Here is a 16,473-nt window from a genome sequence, read left to right as displayed (position 1 = left end):
TGTTAGTCGGAGAGCATCAAGCCAAAGTGAGGTACCAGAAGGAACTGGTATAAAATAGTGGATGAGAAAGAGCGATCTAAAGAATTGTACAAATTGGGAGTGACATATTATGCTTTTTCATGTCAATGTCTCATAAGATTTTAGAACAAAGGCAAGTCGTTTGAAATGAGTGGGGCATTCAAAAAACAAACAACAGCTTTCAGAATGTTCCGCTGAACTGATCGATGGTTTGCCAAATATCAGTCACTGCTCTTTTTTTGGTGCAGTGTTACACTGTGTGTTTGTCCTTCCTGATGGCTGAGGTAGACTGAGGATATGTACGTGAGAGACAGTGTAAAGGCAAGTCCAACAATAAGTCATGATTGATTTTGTCCCCTGCCAGTTGGAGGAAGAGACAAACACGTTCCCCACAGGGCCTAGTGAGATAGATTGTGTACCACGAATGCCATTGTTACTGAAAACCACATTTTCCCTGACAAGTCAACGCAATTTCTCCTCCTTCTCTCCTCCTTTCTCAGGCTGGCAAATACTCTTAGTCTGATAGATGGCATTTTATCCAATCACACATCTCTCGTCTTCTTTGTTTCTCCCATCCCATACCAAACACACAAACACATAGAAGAAGAGAGACAATGGCAAACATGACTCTGCATACTGTATGCATGTTTTAAAAGTCAGCAATTAAATTAAAGCGCATCTGGACTTTACTTGATACGCCCACCGGCACTTGGTATTTAAGCAAGGAAGGATCTTAAGTCCTTTGTTTAAAAAATATGGGGGGATGTAAAACACATGACAGTCTTTATATGAGAAAAAAATGGAGAGAACATAGTTAAGCATAGAGAACAAAAGGTTCTTTGTTATGGCGAGAGTACTTATGAAAAAAGGTTTTGTGTTATTTAAGTGAGTACATCAGTCACTCAACAATGTTTCACCAAGCTGCAAGTAAAAGCATGTTATACTGAACATTGATTATCAAATAAAAAGTCAAACTAAAAGAGGTCTCCCGATGACATTTACAGTACTGTGCAAAATTCTTGAGCAATAATAATAATAATACATTTATATTTTGTCGAGAAACTGGGAAATAAGTGCAGCACTTTATTGAAACAGGTGCAGCAAATTATTGTATTTCCATGTATGTTTACATACATGACATTGGAGAGATTGTGAAATTCTAAAAGACTTAAAAGTCATAATTTAGTATGATCATCTTTATTCTTCAACAGCCTAAACTCTCTTATCTGAACTTTCTTGTAATCTCTCTAGTCTTCAGGATTACATCTACAGACTTCTTGAAGGACTATCAAAGCTCATGTTGAATGTTGGATGCATTTCGTTTCATTCTCTGTCAAGATGATCCCACAAAGTCACACTTGAGATCTGGACTTTGGGGAGGCCATTCCATGACTGATATTGTTCCACTGTGTGTGTCTTTCTTTCCAGGAATTTCCTATACTGCATTGGCAGTGTGGTTGTCTGATGGTACTTTTCTGATGATCCTGTGTTCATCTTTCCATCAATTTTGATAACATTACCACCACCACCACTGGCAGAGCCCAAAACCACAACAGGGCTTATAGTGTGTTTTACAGATGTCTGTAGATACTCACTGTTGAACCTCTCTCATAACTTCCTCCATATGTAATTTGGCATAACTCAGCCTTTCTCGCTGTTTTCCTTCCTTAAGAATGGCTTCTTGGAAGCCGCTCTTGCCACTTAAACCATTTCTGATGGGGCTTTAGTGAACAGGTTTTCTATTTCTGACAAACATGACTTTAAGAGACTGTTTTTATTTGTGCCACTTGTCCATTTTCCTCCATTTTTTAAAGACACCTTGGACACTGTGCCAAGATATGCTGAGTTTTTGATGACTAGCTTTTTTGGAATGACCTTGTTGGTCCAAATTACTATTTTATGCCTGCAAAACTGTGTCATCTTTGGCATTTATCGGAACACATCATGTGTTTTTGTGAAAGGCTGCTCGTAAAATGGTACCACTATAAAAATCACAGGAAGGCCTTGCTGGAAGTAAACTCTAAAGAAATGATGGCTGATTTCAGACTGTTGCATAGAACTGTATATTTTCCAATTAAAACTTATGAAACACTTTTAAACATCCAGAGACATTTTAAATTCTTATAGTAACAGAAATCTAAGATTTTTTTAGAGTGCACAATCAAAACACACACACAGACACACAACACCTAAATAAATATATAAAAGAAGAAAGGAAACAATGAAATACAGCTGTATTCCATTCTTGAATTCTCCAGTCAACGGGCTCTCGTGCTTTGAACAAAAGCTGTGTAGGCTGACAGAGGCACATTGTAACAGGGCAAGACCCTTGCTGTGTTTTCTCATCTGCCAGTCAGCTCCTGTTGATTACAGCTGGCTGCCAGGAAGAAGAAAATTAATCAGTGGTGTCAAATTGCTATGTAGCTCATCTGATCAGGCACAGGAACACACTCAGTGACACACAATTTATGCAGCGTGTGCAAAGGAAATCCATCTATTACATTGCCAGACATAGCCCCTTTGGAAATTTGCTAACCTTCACAAAGTTACCTTCTGTTGCTAAATGTTGCGTTCACTTAGTTAGACTCTAGTTAGTAACTGCAGAGCTGTCTTTGCATTGAAAGAACAAAAAAATATTTTCAAAACTGTGAAATGGTCAGTTTAATTTATTTTAAAATGTTAGTGTGTAAAGTATGTAGACAATTTTGCTTTCAAATCTTGGTAAATCTTTATAATATGGCTTGCGACTAAGGGCGTAATTCTCCTGTAATTAAATGGAATTTCAATTATCTTATTTGAACATGTATATTTACATCTTAATTATATTTATCTGCAAATACTTAAACAAGTCGGGCTTTTACAGAAAACAAAGAAATACTTATACTGTAATTAAATGTAAGTAGCACCTATTGCATAAATTCATGTGTTATGCAAGAAAGAAAACGCAAATTATACTGTAACCACGTTTGTTTGTTTTGTTTTTTTGGTTGATTTTTTTGTGGTTTTGTTAAAGTACTAGACAAGTAATTGAATTACTGTGTAATGTCTTGGTACTTTCTGCAGACAAACAATATTTCCTGTTACTGTTAACCCTATCTAACTTCATAATATCTCACTTCTTTTCAGAGTGCTCAAACATAACTTTTTTTCCTCAGTATGAAATTTACATAGTAAAATAATTAAATAACTGCATGTGCATGATACACATACACAAATGTGTAAAGGGAAAAATAAATCCAATTCAAAATACGACCTGGGCCGCACAAAGTATTCACAATGTAAGATAGGGGAAATACTGATTGTTTTTCTGCAAATTTACCTTGATATTTCAACCTACTGAGAATTACTTGCACACTACTTAGATGTACTTGCAGTACAATCATTTGTTCTAAAACCCTGACTTGTTCTAGTGTGCCTGCCTTTAAGTACTTGAAGCCTAGGCGAATTTCATCAGAGCACCCCTGTTGATGATGTCATGGCTTTACAGTGCGCTCACACGGCGTTGCTGCTTCAGCAGCCTATTTTGTCATTAATAGCATAAAAAGACTTTCGTTGCTGCCGCACAAAGAAAATAAAGAGGTAATTTCATGACACAAATCAGTAATGCAGCTATGAAACGTACTTTAACTGTATAAGTTCAAACTGTTCTGACAATATGGGGACATTGCTGTGACTTATAAAGTGTCCGTTTATTTTTGTTTGTACTTTAAATAGTGTCAAAAACATTAGCTAATGTAGCTAAATATGGAGAGAAATTTGCCTCAAAAGGGTACAAATGCGTACATCCAAACCTGAATAAATACTGGTCTTTTACACACAATTTATTAAGTTTAGCTTCACGAATGTTATGTTTTCAAGTCCCAGTTTAAAAATGGAACATCTGGGCTTCCACTGTATACATGTGGGTTTTTTTGTTTTTGTTTTTCTATTAAAGTGGTTTTGTTTCTTTTTCTAAATAAGGTAGAAAACGTGTAAAACCATTACAGACAATACAGAGTAGCCTATAAAGGTTAATATATGGTTTAAATAATCTGCTGCTACATGCCATGGTTGTGCATCCCTTTGTGAAAATATCTATGGAGTAGTAGGGTGATTTTCCAATGTCTGTACTGAAAAATGCTACTCTCAGTGCTTGATGATTTGCTGGACTCTGGTGATTGAGAGACTGAAATAAGGTTATGCATGTTTCTCATCTTATCTGCTTTGCCACAAATAGCTCTTTAACTTCTTTAATAACTGAGCCCTTGTTTGATAACTAAAGGCTCCACCCTAAACGGCTGGATTAAACTGAAATCTCTGATTATTCGCTCTGAATTATTCTTAGACACTACAATAGGTCATCCAACTAATTAGGTTGCTTTTGAAGGTAACATTGTAATGTTTATCCAATTCAATTGAGGTTTCCAAATGTGAAAAGGGCTGATAATATTTGCAAACAGCATATTCCATTAATGTTAATTACAAGGCACTGCATGCATGACATTATGAGTGGGAGCTGAGCCCCCCTAAAGGTTTGAACCTAGAATCACCTCTGATTAGAAGGTAAATAATTTCAAATTAAATACAATGAAATTTATTTTATTACATGGGAATTATACCCTTAGCTGTGGGGCATGTTATAAGTGTAAGTGTCAGCAAAATCTTTTACCCATTTGCATTATAATCTCAAATTAAAAGATGATTCAGTGAAAAGGGCCCAACTGCTACATATCTCTGCTGATTTCATGTTTTTAACTTGTCACAATCCGGGCTGCACACGTGCCAAAACACCACAACAAAAGCCCAAATATGCATTCAAGTATTGTTCAAAAAACTATCCATCCATCCATCCATCCACCCAAAGTGGTGCCTCAGGGGAAAGCGCCACACAACAACTGAGCTGTGATGGCTTTCATAGAGCACTGGCACAACTGGGCCCAGGTGTTGCTATTGTCACAAATTGGGAATGACCCACTCCACCCCTCCGATTCCTGCAAACGAGGCACACAAACAGGCCAGCAGAAAGCCAAGGTCGTTTGTTGATTTAGTGTCTTTGTGAAACACTTTGTAGCATGCATGTTACAACTGTTCCAAGACTATCCCCATTATTGACACCGTGAGGTGCAATATTATGGTTAACTATTTTTTGAGTGTGTGATGGGAAGTCACTGTATGAGTGTCCACTGGTTTCTCTGTAAGATCTACCTGTAGCTCAACACACAGTGTATAAAAAACAAGATAGCGACAGCAAATCCATTGTGTGTTTGCTGTCACTAACTTAATATGGAGCTAAGTGTATAAATGAATGATGGAGATAAATGAAATATGGTTGCATGGCAGATGAGACTCAGACTTGGGATGCTGCCTGCTAAAAGGGGATAGCAGTAGATTCATCCAATAGGCAATTGGTGCCATCAAGGAGCTTTTCTGTGTTACCCGTTAGCCAGAAAATGTCACAGATAGTTTAATCAAAGTATGTAACTATTGCATTGGCAATCTGACTTTCTGGCCAAGTGCTAAGAGTGGGTTTGGTAGTAATCAGGTAAAGCCTGCTGCAGTTGTAGTTTCAATCAGCAATGTCAACTTGCCTCCCTGTGTTATTCTTTTCCTGTGTTGGCCTGATTGCCTCCTGGAGCTGTCTGATTTCTAAGCCTTTGTGTCAAATGACCATGTGTCACAGATAAAAATTTTGAGAGAACCTGGAGCTTTTTATTCATTCGTCATGCGAGCATTCTTGTTGGAGCTCTTACACTGGGGATTTTTTTTCTCTGGTATTAGGAATGAGTTGAACAGCTGTTCAGTCTTGGTTCGTACCAGTTTAACTATGGACTCGTCTTTGGATATTTTTCAGTGGATTTGCAAATAATTCTCTAACTTCTTGTAACATATTTTCCCGCTTTTGCAGAAATACCTTACGAGAGTCTTGACTGTTTACCCAGATTGTGTAATTACATGGACTACTGTACGTGCCGTTGTGAAGCCTAACCAAAGATTAAGCAAAGTACCAAAGACGATAGTGGGCTCTTCTGTCTCTATATACCTAATTTACTCCTCAACACATGAATCCTATCCTTAGTGAGTTGTTTTGACATTGCAAAATTAGGTTGAAAGCTACAAATGCATATCAAAAATATTTGCTGGTAAAGCATGTTAAAGACAATCAGATTTCTGCAAACCATGCTCACTGCAAAAGAATATAAAGTCTGAAGTTCTGTTGTGGGGAAATAGTGTCAAGCTGCATCAGGACTTGGAAGAGGGACTGCCACGGTTGCAAGCAGATACAAGCTAGCAACAGTTATTCAAGCTGAGCTAGGATTTGGGAATGCAGTGTGCAGGCTGCTAAGTCTGCCATATGATCCAGTAGCACAGCCTGTACCTCCCTCAGAATCTAATTGATTATGTTAATGGGTTCCAGAATTGGTCGGATTGTTTCTGGGAAGAGGGATAAAGAAAGTTTTGACAATGTTAAGTCTCCTCTTGTCCTCTAAGCACCATGTATTGATCTTTTGTTTGTGCTACAAATGGTGTATGGGCAGGTGGTATATTGTTTCAGACTGGCAAAAACGGGGTTGAATTCCCTATGAGAGTTATTTGGAATTCAGCTCATACCAGTTTAATTACTTTGTCACAAAAAAAAGACTCTGGCCAGTGTATGGGTGTCACAAGATTCTGAAGTTTAAGTTGCCACTGTTTGTGTGGCCTACGCAGATTATAACAACTAGTTTCTCCTCAAACTACAGATTGATGCAATTGTTGTTGCATGTGTGATCATACCATTCCTACATCTGTCTCATTTAAGCCCCAAATAAAGGGACTAATTGTGAATTATCCATTTTTATTCTTTTTTTTCTTTCCTTTTTAAAGTCTTCTGTTGCCACAATCACTGATGCATACAGTCCTTGCTGTATACGATTACTGTTATGCCGTTGGTGTGAGAGCCACAATTAACACACTCCTTTGCACAGGTTCAACACACTGACAGTTCCTAATAAGTCCAATTATTGTTTACAAACTCTAGCTGTCTAATCATAACTGCTTACTCACACTGTTATCTAGGCTAGTTGTTTTCTCTATTGCAATATACTTTTCATTGGGTCATGGATTTACTTTGAGAGGAAAACACAGATTAAGTTAGTGGCATTACTATATTGAACACTGAGAGGAAGAGTTTTATGGCTGACTGCAAACATCAATCCTGGAACTTGCTCGTTCCTTCCTGTAACAACATGAAAAATAGGCATCTAAATAAAACATTGCAGTCTCATCCACCTCCGATGCACTGTAGCTTTCCTCTACTAACTTGCATATTTTCATATTTTTAAAGTGACAGTTTACTGAATGTTGCCTAATCCTCTGTGGCTTATAGATTTAGTCCATCTTCCTTGCAGACTTAGTAACATCGTATAATTACTGGCTGGGACATAAGTGAGAAACATTACTGAGGCAAACTGATTAATTTTGCCTGAGTGGATATCTGCCCTGTGATAGATGTTTGTGTGTGTTTAAATACAGGCAAGCAAGTCAAGCAGGCAAATAACAGACTGAAACAACAATGGGGCAGCTCAGTTTTACCTGTCAGTAAGAACCAAAAGGCATTAAAACAGGTAAATAGATCAAAGCCTGCACTTCAAAATGACACACAAAGACAATGGTACACAGATCAGGGGCACACAATGGCCTACAGTAAAAGAGCATGGTAAACAGTTGACCTGACTGGTCATGCCTTTTTATTGCCAACGTTAGCTGGTTTTGTCTCAGTTAATGTTGGCACTGCATGAACTCATTTCTTTGCGTAATTGTGATGTAATTGTGATAAAACCATATTTCACATTTAGATTAACATTTTGTGCAGTGCCCCAAGATGATCTGAAAGATGATTTTTCATAATGTGTTACAGTGTTCATGGACGATGTAATGCAGCAGTTATTGGACGACGCAGGACCTCAGCCTCTCCAAACAGCTATATCCATTATACTGCCACATTTTCTTCAAAGCCCAGCTAAATATGGAATATAATTTTTCTTGTTGAAGAAATGTCATGGGAGCATGCCTTTCCCATTCTCTGCCACTCCTGGCTTAATTAGAGTTCTGTAATTACTGGGACTGTAATTTCTGGGTTGAGGAGATGGGATGTGTAGTGTGGGTTGCGAAGGAAATCCTTAGAGCTTTCATGCAAAGCAAGCGTAGATGCTTTGTCTCCCATGCAATCGTGTCAAAAGGCTCCCAACAGTCTAATCTCAAAGTGGAGATGAATTAGGCCATTATCTAGACTTATATTACATTTTTTAATCTGTTTTAATCAATAAGAGTCCTGACATTTATAAGTCAAGAATTTGACCTGTAGTAACACCTCCTGATCATTGCGTCAGGCTATTATCTGCCAGAAACACTGGCACTTGGCCTGAATCCAGCTAAGCAGATGGGAGCAGGTAAAACTGTTTTTGATGCTTTATGTTAAGTGCCTAGAAAGGAGTAGGCCAGCTTGAGGAAAATAAGCCGACTGTGTATTATGCTGTCGGGCTGGTGCTGATGATGATGATGCAATCTCAGACAGTGAACTCTCCCTCTGTTTTTTTAATTTCCCCAAAGCATCTGTTTCTAGACAGGGGTTTTATCCTTTAAAGCTGAGACACATTGTAACCTTCAGCTGTTTTATTCTTTTCTAAGCACTAAGCAGGATAGCCAGAGGGAACAAATTGCTGCCAGGACACTATACACACTTCAATATGGGTAATTACCTCTAGAATCAGTTCAACGCATTACTAACTATGTGCTTAGGGAGACTGAGGAACTTCAGTGAAAACAACAGATTCACTCAAATGTTAGCTCTTAAAAAATATAAGTACTGTACGTACATTTAGAATTCTGGGGCAGTGCACAGAGCAGGCATGTTTTAGTTACTTCTGCACCACTATATGTGGTATACTCAATATCAACTTAAATTATTAAAATGTAACAGTTTTTTTCTCATGAGCCTTCAACTAAGCTCTTTTCCCAGTTTTTTGCTGCTGATTTAGATTTGAAAGCGTTTGAAGAACTTAGCAATTTATGGTCAGATTCTTGAGTCCACTCTCCCTCTCCCTCTGTCTCTAGCTCTCGCTTTCACTTGCTCTAAGTGTATTGTGTGTTGACAGCTCTTTGAACTATAGGGCTTCATATTGTGAGCTACTCAAGCAAGATAAAATAATGTAGATCTACTTCAGAGAGAGACAGAGACGGGGGAGAGTGCACTCTGCTGACACTAAACTGACAGGAGTTTTCCAATACCCATTAATTTTTTCTTCTTAGATGAAACAAATTATTTTAAACTTGTCAGTGTGATTTTTGATGGTGTCCCAGGAAATCAAATTTTTAAAGTTATTCCAAAAACTACCTAAATATCTGCTGAAGTGAGAACACCTTTGCTTACAGCACTTACAGCAGAAAGTAGATTGCTGTGGCGATTTAATCATCTGGCAGCTTGCCTCTGGCACAGTGTTCAAAAGCTTGTCTGAGATGTGTAACAAAGGTAATCTGACTTGATTCACTTCATAGCTCCACAAAGGTGTCTAGGTGGTCCTCAAACATGGTCAGGAATGTGCCAGCGTTCTTGTTATCCTCTTTGAGCCCCATTAAATGTGATGAAACAAACCAGTTGCCAGTGCTAGTGGAGTAGTAAAATACATATAAATAAACTAGTAATTTAACTAGTAATTTATCTCATAATTTAACGTTTTGTGATTAATCATCTATTAACAAGCTAAAAAATGTGTGTTTGTTTTTTATTTCTTTTTTTTAATCTTACTATGCTTCTCTATTGTACATTGCACATGCTTTAATCAACCCTGCCTCCTTTCTCTTTATTCCTGACCACTGTGAAAACATGCCCAGGAAATTCATTCATCAGCCACCATCACACACTTTGTTTTTTATGTATAAATCTAAGACTGTGTGTAGATGGATGCAGCCAACATGACATCACCCATTGGCTTATGGACTACTATTTTAAAGTCAACTCAGCAATTTGTCCTTTTTTTAAGCCTAAAGTGACCATATTTGAAGAAGAGGGCAGACCTGGGGCATTGCCAGCTAAGCTGCCAAGCTTGCTTAGGAAGGTTCATCTGTAATTCCCTGAATTTTAAATGGGTTGCTAACTTTGGCTAGGGAAAAACAGTCCTAAAACAAAATGTACTTACTGGAGAAATGGAATAGCGTATTCCTTAGAGTGTCTTTTAAAACAGATGAATAGTGAACAAGATGAAACAGCGCCCACCTGTCATGCAAACAAAGCATGCTTTGCATAATAATGTTCTTTTAAGACTTATAATGTGCTACTCTACCAGACCAAAGTTGATATTCCCTGCATTTTCCCATTATTTCTTTTTCTTTTTCTCCTTTTAATTTGCTAAACAAGATGTCCCAAAGGGGAGTTTTGCTGTAGCTTAATTGTTTCCTGAATAAAGTATTTGGAAGTTTGCACGAGGCTTTTAATGTTTTTTTTTAAGGCAGCTAGTTGTGTTTCAGTGCTTAATGTGATCATTGTTAAATTTACAGAGAAAGACTATGGAACACGATCATAGGGCGCTGACAGCATTATTAGAATTTTAAAAAAAAGTAGGATCACATATGAAACAAATATATCAAACTGAAAATCTGAGAAAATTATACTTTTTTCCTTACACTCTATCAACAGCACGGGCTATCTTTCCTCATCCAGCATTTCTGAAGCAATTTGAAAGCCAATCTCTTTATAGAAAATAGAAACCACATTCCCTGTGGCTTTATGATGCTTGCTGATAGAGGGAATCCCTTGAATTACCAAGCCTCTTTTCAAAGACCTTGATCTTGAGTTTGACATCTTCTTCCATAACCTGAGGTTCTTGAATTGTCACAATGACAAAAATTTGCAGAGGGTTCTGCAGCCGCTCAGAGTCCCGGATCTCAGCGAGAAAGCGAAACCTTTCTCTTGAACATGATATAAGCTGAGGTGCCAGACAATTGTGGTTTATCTTTATTATATATTGGTGTTTATCATATCCAACAGCTTCCCCTACTTTTACCAAACAAGTTTCCAGGATTGATTGACTGGTTGGTTGGTTGATATTATGCAATTGCCTTTTTCTTTTAATTAAAGTAACTTATATATTTTAAAATTAAATGAAAAAATATATTTATTTTGCATTTGAGGAGCATATATTTGAAAAACTCGGGAACTACCAATAGTCTAAATGAAACTAAGCCTACACAGAGAAAATTATTTACCCACTGACTGGGAGTTGAACAGACCAACCAGCCACAGTCAGTAAATCGTATCTTTGTGCTCGTTTTGTAATGATTCCTATGGTAAGCAATAATACATTGTGTGTTTGTGTGTAACACTGAAATATTTTTAACCTCACTTAGTGAAGAGGGTGCTTGTGAACTGCTTGAAAGAATTCTTAAAAATAAGGGCATCCTGCGTATGTGTGAGAGGGTAGACATGATAAATTATAATCACTGTCTTCTAGATAAATGTTGCTTTGGATAAACTGTGCAGCTACACAAAAGCTGGCTCTCAAACATGTTTTTCCGTATCCTAAAAGAACACTGTTCACCCGATAGCCTAACAAATAAATAAATGAACAAAACAAAAAATGCTGCCAGCTGCCTCACCGTTAATGCAGACGAATGGTTTTTTGAGCAGAATAATGATGTTATTTCAGATGTCAACGTATCAGTGAGATGTTAAACTGTATCCATGCACACACACATAGATAGATAGATAGATAGATAGATAGATAGATAGATAGATAGATAGATAGATAGATAGATAGATAGATAGATAGATAGATATGGTGTGTGTTATGTAGTATAAAATACTATATAAAGAAGAAAAAGAGGTGTACAGACTTTTGTGAATTCTTTATAGTCAGCAATAATGATAAAGCCAACACAATTTACTGTAGAATCCACTCCACTTGACCCGCAGTTACTATATGAGTCAGAGGACAGCTAACATTAATAAATGAGCATGCTGTGGACAATCCATTAAAAAGTGCTTTGAAGCTCCATTTAAGAAAAGATGGTTCTCTAACCTGCTCAGTGTAATTTCAATGAGAAATGGTTAGTCTACATCGGAGGACATTCACACAAATTAATATAAATGTAGTTTGGGAAAATATTTGTCAGAATAAGGTAGTGGTTATTGTAGTCACTGTCAAAAACCATCATTTCACAGTAGCACATGCCATATGCCCCTGTATATATATATATATATATATATATATATATCTATTAGTGTGAGTAGGGACAATTAATGTACCAAGGCAGGGATAAAAGTGACAAGACCGAGAGTCAAAGCAAACCACACGATGTAAGAAGTGATGGAATTGTTTTTATTGATTGTGTTTTTTTCTTACAGATGCGAGAAGGAGGGATGCTGACAAAGACATAGTTAATACATCCTGTGCAGTGAATTTAGTAGAAAGGAACAGTTAGGTGTAATCACTCAGAAGTCAAGACGAAGGCCTTTCACGGTGTAGCTCAAAGGAAAGTGCAGGTGGATGCTGAGAAAGAGAGAAAAACAGGGGACAAGAGACAGTAGATATAAAGAGAAGAGAGATAAAGTGAGGTTTCATCTTTGAGGTCTTTGTCCTTAGCTCTAGTGTCGTCTTTTTCCACAGGATGGCTTCAGGCTCTGCATATTTACATATTTATTTCACTTGCACAACTATTTACATAACTACCATATTAAAAAAACAAACCATGACAGTGCTTTGTGGTATACGAACCTGCAACGAACTCATGGTTTCTGAACACGACTTCAGTTGCAATGGCTACAAACACAATATTCTCTATTTTTATCATTCACTGCTGCCCATCATTTTTTTATTGCTTTTTTTGTCCTCTCTCTACCCCCATGGGCAAGCATGAAAGGTGCAGGATGCATTATCAATGTGAAGGGGAATGTGTGTGTGTGTGTAAATGACCTACTGTGCCCCTGTTGAAAGACCTGTACACCATACGGGTCTCTCCATCTGATTTGCCCCATCTGCTATCAAGACAGGTAGTGTCTACACCAGTGGAGAGCTCTCTTTTTCCCTTTGTCTTTCTGTCTCCCTCGATCGGTCTCAGCCTTGTCTGTTTCATACACATACATATGCGCTCACACGGTTGTGCCACAATAGAGAGCGCTTGTTAGTGAGACATCTGCCAGAGTATAGGCTGACTGACATCAGTCATCCAGCTGTAACAGATGATCATGAGGAGCAAGGTCAGCATTCTCTGCCCTGTCCTTTCTAACCCTGTAAGGCCTTTGACTCCACTGTGAGTGCTGTCTCTACTTCTGAACAGCAGGTACATGCTAACTTTGCTCAAAATTTCACCTCTTGTCTGGTTCTGGAGTTTTATTCTGGTCCTACAGATTCAATTGAGTGCAAGTTTTCAAAATCACTTGGCCTCACTTGTTTTTCCTGGTGACATTTCTGCCAGTTTAAATGCATGGCAGAGCAACAGGCAGTTTTAAAGTATCTGCTTGTTGATTGATGACGTCTAAAATCTTTCTTGATAATGTGTTTTAATGCTTTGTGTCTTTGTTTTATTTGATAAAAACAAGCTCTCAAAAAAATAATCAGTGGTTATTTTCAGCCACTCTGGCTTTTTATTAGCACTATTCATGTGGCTCATGTCTTTAACCCTTTAAAGCCGGTCGGAGCGCGCACGCTCCGTTTTGCGTAACTATTTTTAAATCCCCATAGAACTGGAACTTTATAAGCTAGCGCAATAATTTTTTTTGCATATGAAACCGGAGGACTTACATCTTATGCCATCAGCTTGTCCTAGGTCACGGTTTCCTTCCACATATAGCTTTGCAAATATTGCATAAAAAGCACTTGCAGGAACAAAAACATAATATTCCAGAAACACGCTTTGCCGATCCGATCAGCTGTTCGTAACACTTCCCACATTGAAACAGACAACAGCGGAACGATCGCATGTCCGCCATTACCTGCCCGAAACCGGAAGTGACGTCCTTTTCGCGGAAAATGTATTTTTTTTACTTGTAGGCCTTAAAAGCCTATACTGGTGTTTTTATAAGTCATGTTTGACTTTATGCTTTTCTGAATAGTTGCTGGGATGCTTAGAACTCAAATTGCACTGCTTAAAATAGTTTATTTTGATGCACATGCTGTTTTCTTTGCAAATTTGCATAATAGGATTGTTTTTCGTTTTTCCTGCAGTATATAAAAATTGGTGTATCTCAAAAATAAAACTATGAAGACACTCAAAATAAATTTCCTGTTGTTGTAAACTATTTTTTGCAACTTTTTTGTATTTAAAGTTTTGAGGGATAAACCTCTTAAATTTCTCCAAGTAGACATATATGTAAAAAAAAAAAAAAAAAACGATTTTCAATTTTTTTTGTAGTTTATTGCACTTTTTTGCAATTTAAGTAGTTACTATGGACTTAATGCATACATATTATTAAAATATGGGCTATAACAGTTGTATTGATGTAAATGGCACTACAGCATGTAAAAATATAAAGTAAGCTCTGGCGGCCTTGGTTCTATGGTAGGTCTTAAAGGGTTAAGCTAAGCTTTTAAAAGCAAATCGGAATGTAACAGTACATTCAATGTGGACATTAAGCTCAGGATCAGGGCTTTTTGATAGCGAGTACTCGAAACTATATAACAGCATACTGACTGACCTTTTGTGAATGGATGCTTTCTTTGGCTGAATGATGGCGTTTGTCTCTTCCTATTGGGGACCTTCAAAATAAACTTTTATTGAAGACAAATTAAACACATGACCTGTGCTAATGTGTTTATATTAGCCTATCCATAGCTCTTTAGCTAGACACCAGGTTGCACATCATTATATGTCAGCAAGCCTCCAACCCTCCAAACATTGCTGCTATGTAGTTGTCTTTCTATGTTACAAGATGGCAGAGCTGTACATTTTAGTTTGTTCAGAAATACTTTAACATGGTAGATCATCTTTAGTCAACTTCCAATTCCGCTAAACCTTGTAAATCTTCTTTGGATCTGGACGTTAAATGTTATTACACCACCCGGTAAGGTATCCACCCTGATCATTTTATTAGAGCTAAAAGAATGCAGAGTGTTTCTAACTTTCATGGAAGACTCTGTGTTTGTTCGATTTAAGAAACCAAAGACGCATTTGGACCAAGAAATGGCTGATGACGTCACATGTGATCTCTCACTATTAAAATTATGATAGATTACACTACAGCCTAGTAGAAACTAGCGTCTGACAGTTTCCATAAACACTTAAGCAAACCGTTTTACTACTAGGATCAGATACAACAAAGGCACAGTCAAAGCAGCTTTTGTAGTGACTTGTTGATGGAGCCATCAGAACCTCACTGAAGCATTTAGACACAGCTGTGCTGGTGTGTTGCGTTTTGTGAATGCATGACTGGCATGACTCTCTTGTAAATGTGCCTCAAAGGGCATTTAAGAATTAAGTTAATACAGAGTTTAAATGTCATTTATTCTGAGAAATTCTTTTTGATATCTGAAAATGCACTTAAAAAGAAGTCTTATGACTTAGATTTAAAAGAATGACTGCCTCTGGGAATGGCAAGTGGAGCTTTTTGATTATTAACGACATTCTGCTGTTAGTTAGTGTGAGACTGTCATTTTTATATTCTCCCCCTGAGGGCATGATGACATTGTGCCACGATCTTTTTCTGTCAAAGCAAGCCGAAACTAACAATAAAGCCCTCTACTAGAGCAGCTGTGGGCACAAGCTGGCTTATAATGTAAATTCTTGATGTGCACATGCTGAAAACAAGCTAACTGGTCAAAGGTTCATGATATGAACAGAAATTGCTTTATATTCTTAGTAGACTGCAAATAGATATTTCCCTTGCAGTTGAAAAGAACTGTTAAAGAAAAACAATTAAAGTGAAAATGTCAAGGTATGCCTTACGAAAAAATTGTGTTGTATCACTGATACACATTTGAAATACAGTGAGAAGGAAACAAAAAGAAAATCTTATTGACAATGAACACAGGGAGTAAGAACTATAATATAATGCATGTTAAAACTGATCGTTTTAACCGTTCAACAAGTGTCTCTACTTCCAATCTCTCTCACTCTCTCTCTCTTTCCATCTCTCCATCCTTGCCAAGGACACCATCCCTGCTGAGGTTACCATGGAGACAAGCCCAGAAGGGCTGTGGGCGAGACATGTGAGGGACTATGGGTGACTGTGCGTGTGTTCTAGAGCATGAGCATGTGTGTGCAAATCTTTTCTCATAATTTTTTTTTAAAGTTTTCTTCCAGTTTGTTTTCAGCGGAGTGGTTTTAACCCGGGTGAACTTAAATTATTTCACCAACTAAGGTACTATAAAACATCGCAAGACAGAATAGGCTACAAGGTCAGGGCTAATTCATTTAGCCCTATCATATCGACAATGGTTATGCTATTTATTTATTTTTTTGAAAATTACTGCTAAGATGCTGAATGCATTAGGAATAGTGTGAAAT

The 16,473-nt window shown here is 37.5% G+C and overlaps 1 protein-coding gene across 4 annotated transcripts in view; it reads right to left on the bottom strand.

Annotated features, from left to right (window-relative positions):
• LOC146382537 (uncharacterized) overlaps nucleotides 1-16,473 on the bottom strand; it is an 81,302-nt gene that overhangs the window by 15,210 nt on the left and 49,619 nt on the right. Inside the window, exon 4 of one of the 4 annotated variants that reach the window (XR_014800653.1) lies at nucleotides 12,346-12,521. The exons of the other annotated variants lie outside the window; for them this stretch is intronic. The gene's annotated coding sequence lies outside the window, so the exon portion shown is untranslated. Of the gene's footprint in view, nucleotides 1-12,345; nucleotides 12,522-16,473 lie in introns of those variants that run through there. 4 annotated transcript variants of the gene reach the window in all.

Source organism: Perissodus microlepis, chromosome 7, assembly GCF_051167445.1.
Source record: "Perissodus microlepis isolate ML-2025 ecotype Zambia chromosome 7, ASM5116744v1, whole genome shotgun sequence".
Classification (NCBI taxonomy): domain Eukaryota; kingdom Metazoa; phylum Chordata; class Actinopteri; order Cichliformes; family Cichlidae; genus Perissodus; species Perissodus microlepis.
Note: the sequence above shows the minus strand (reverse complement) of the source record. Positions and strands in the feature narration are given on the sequence as shown.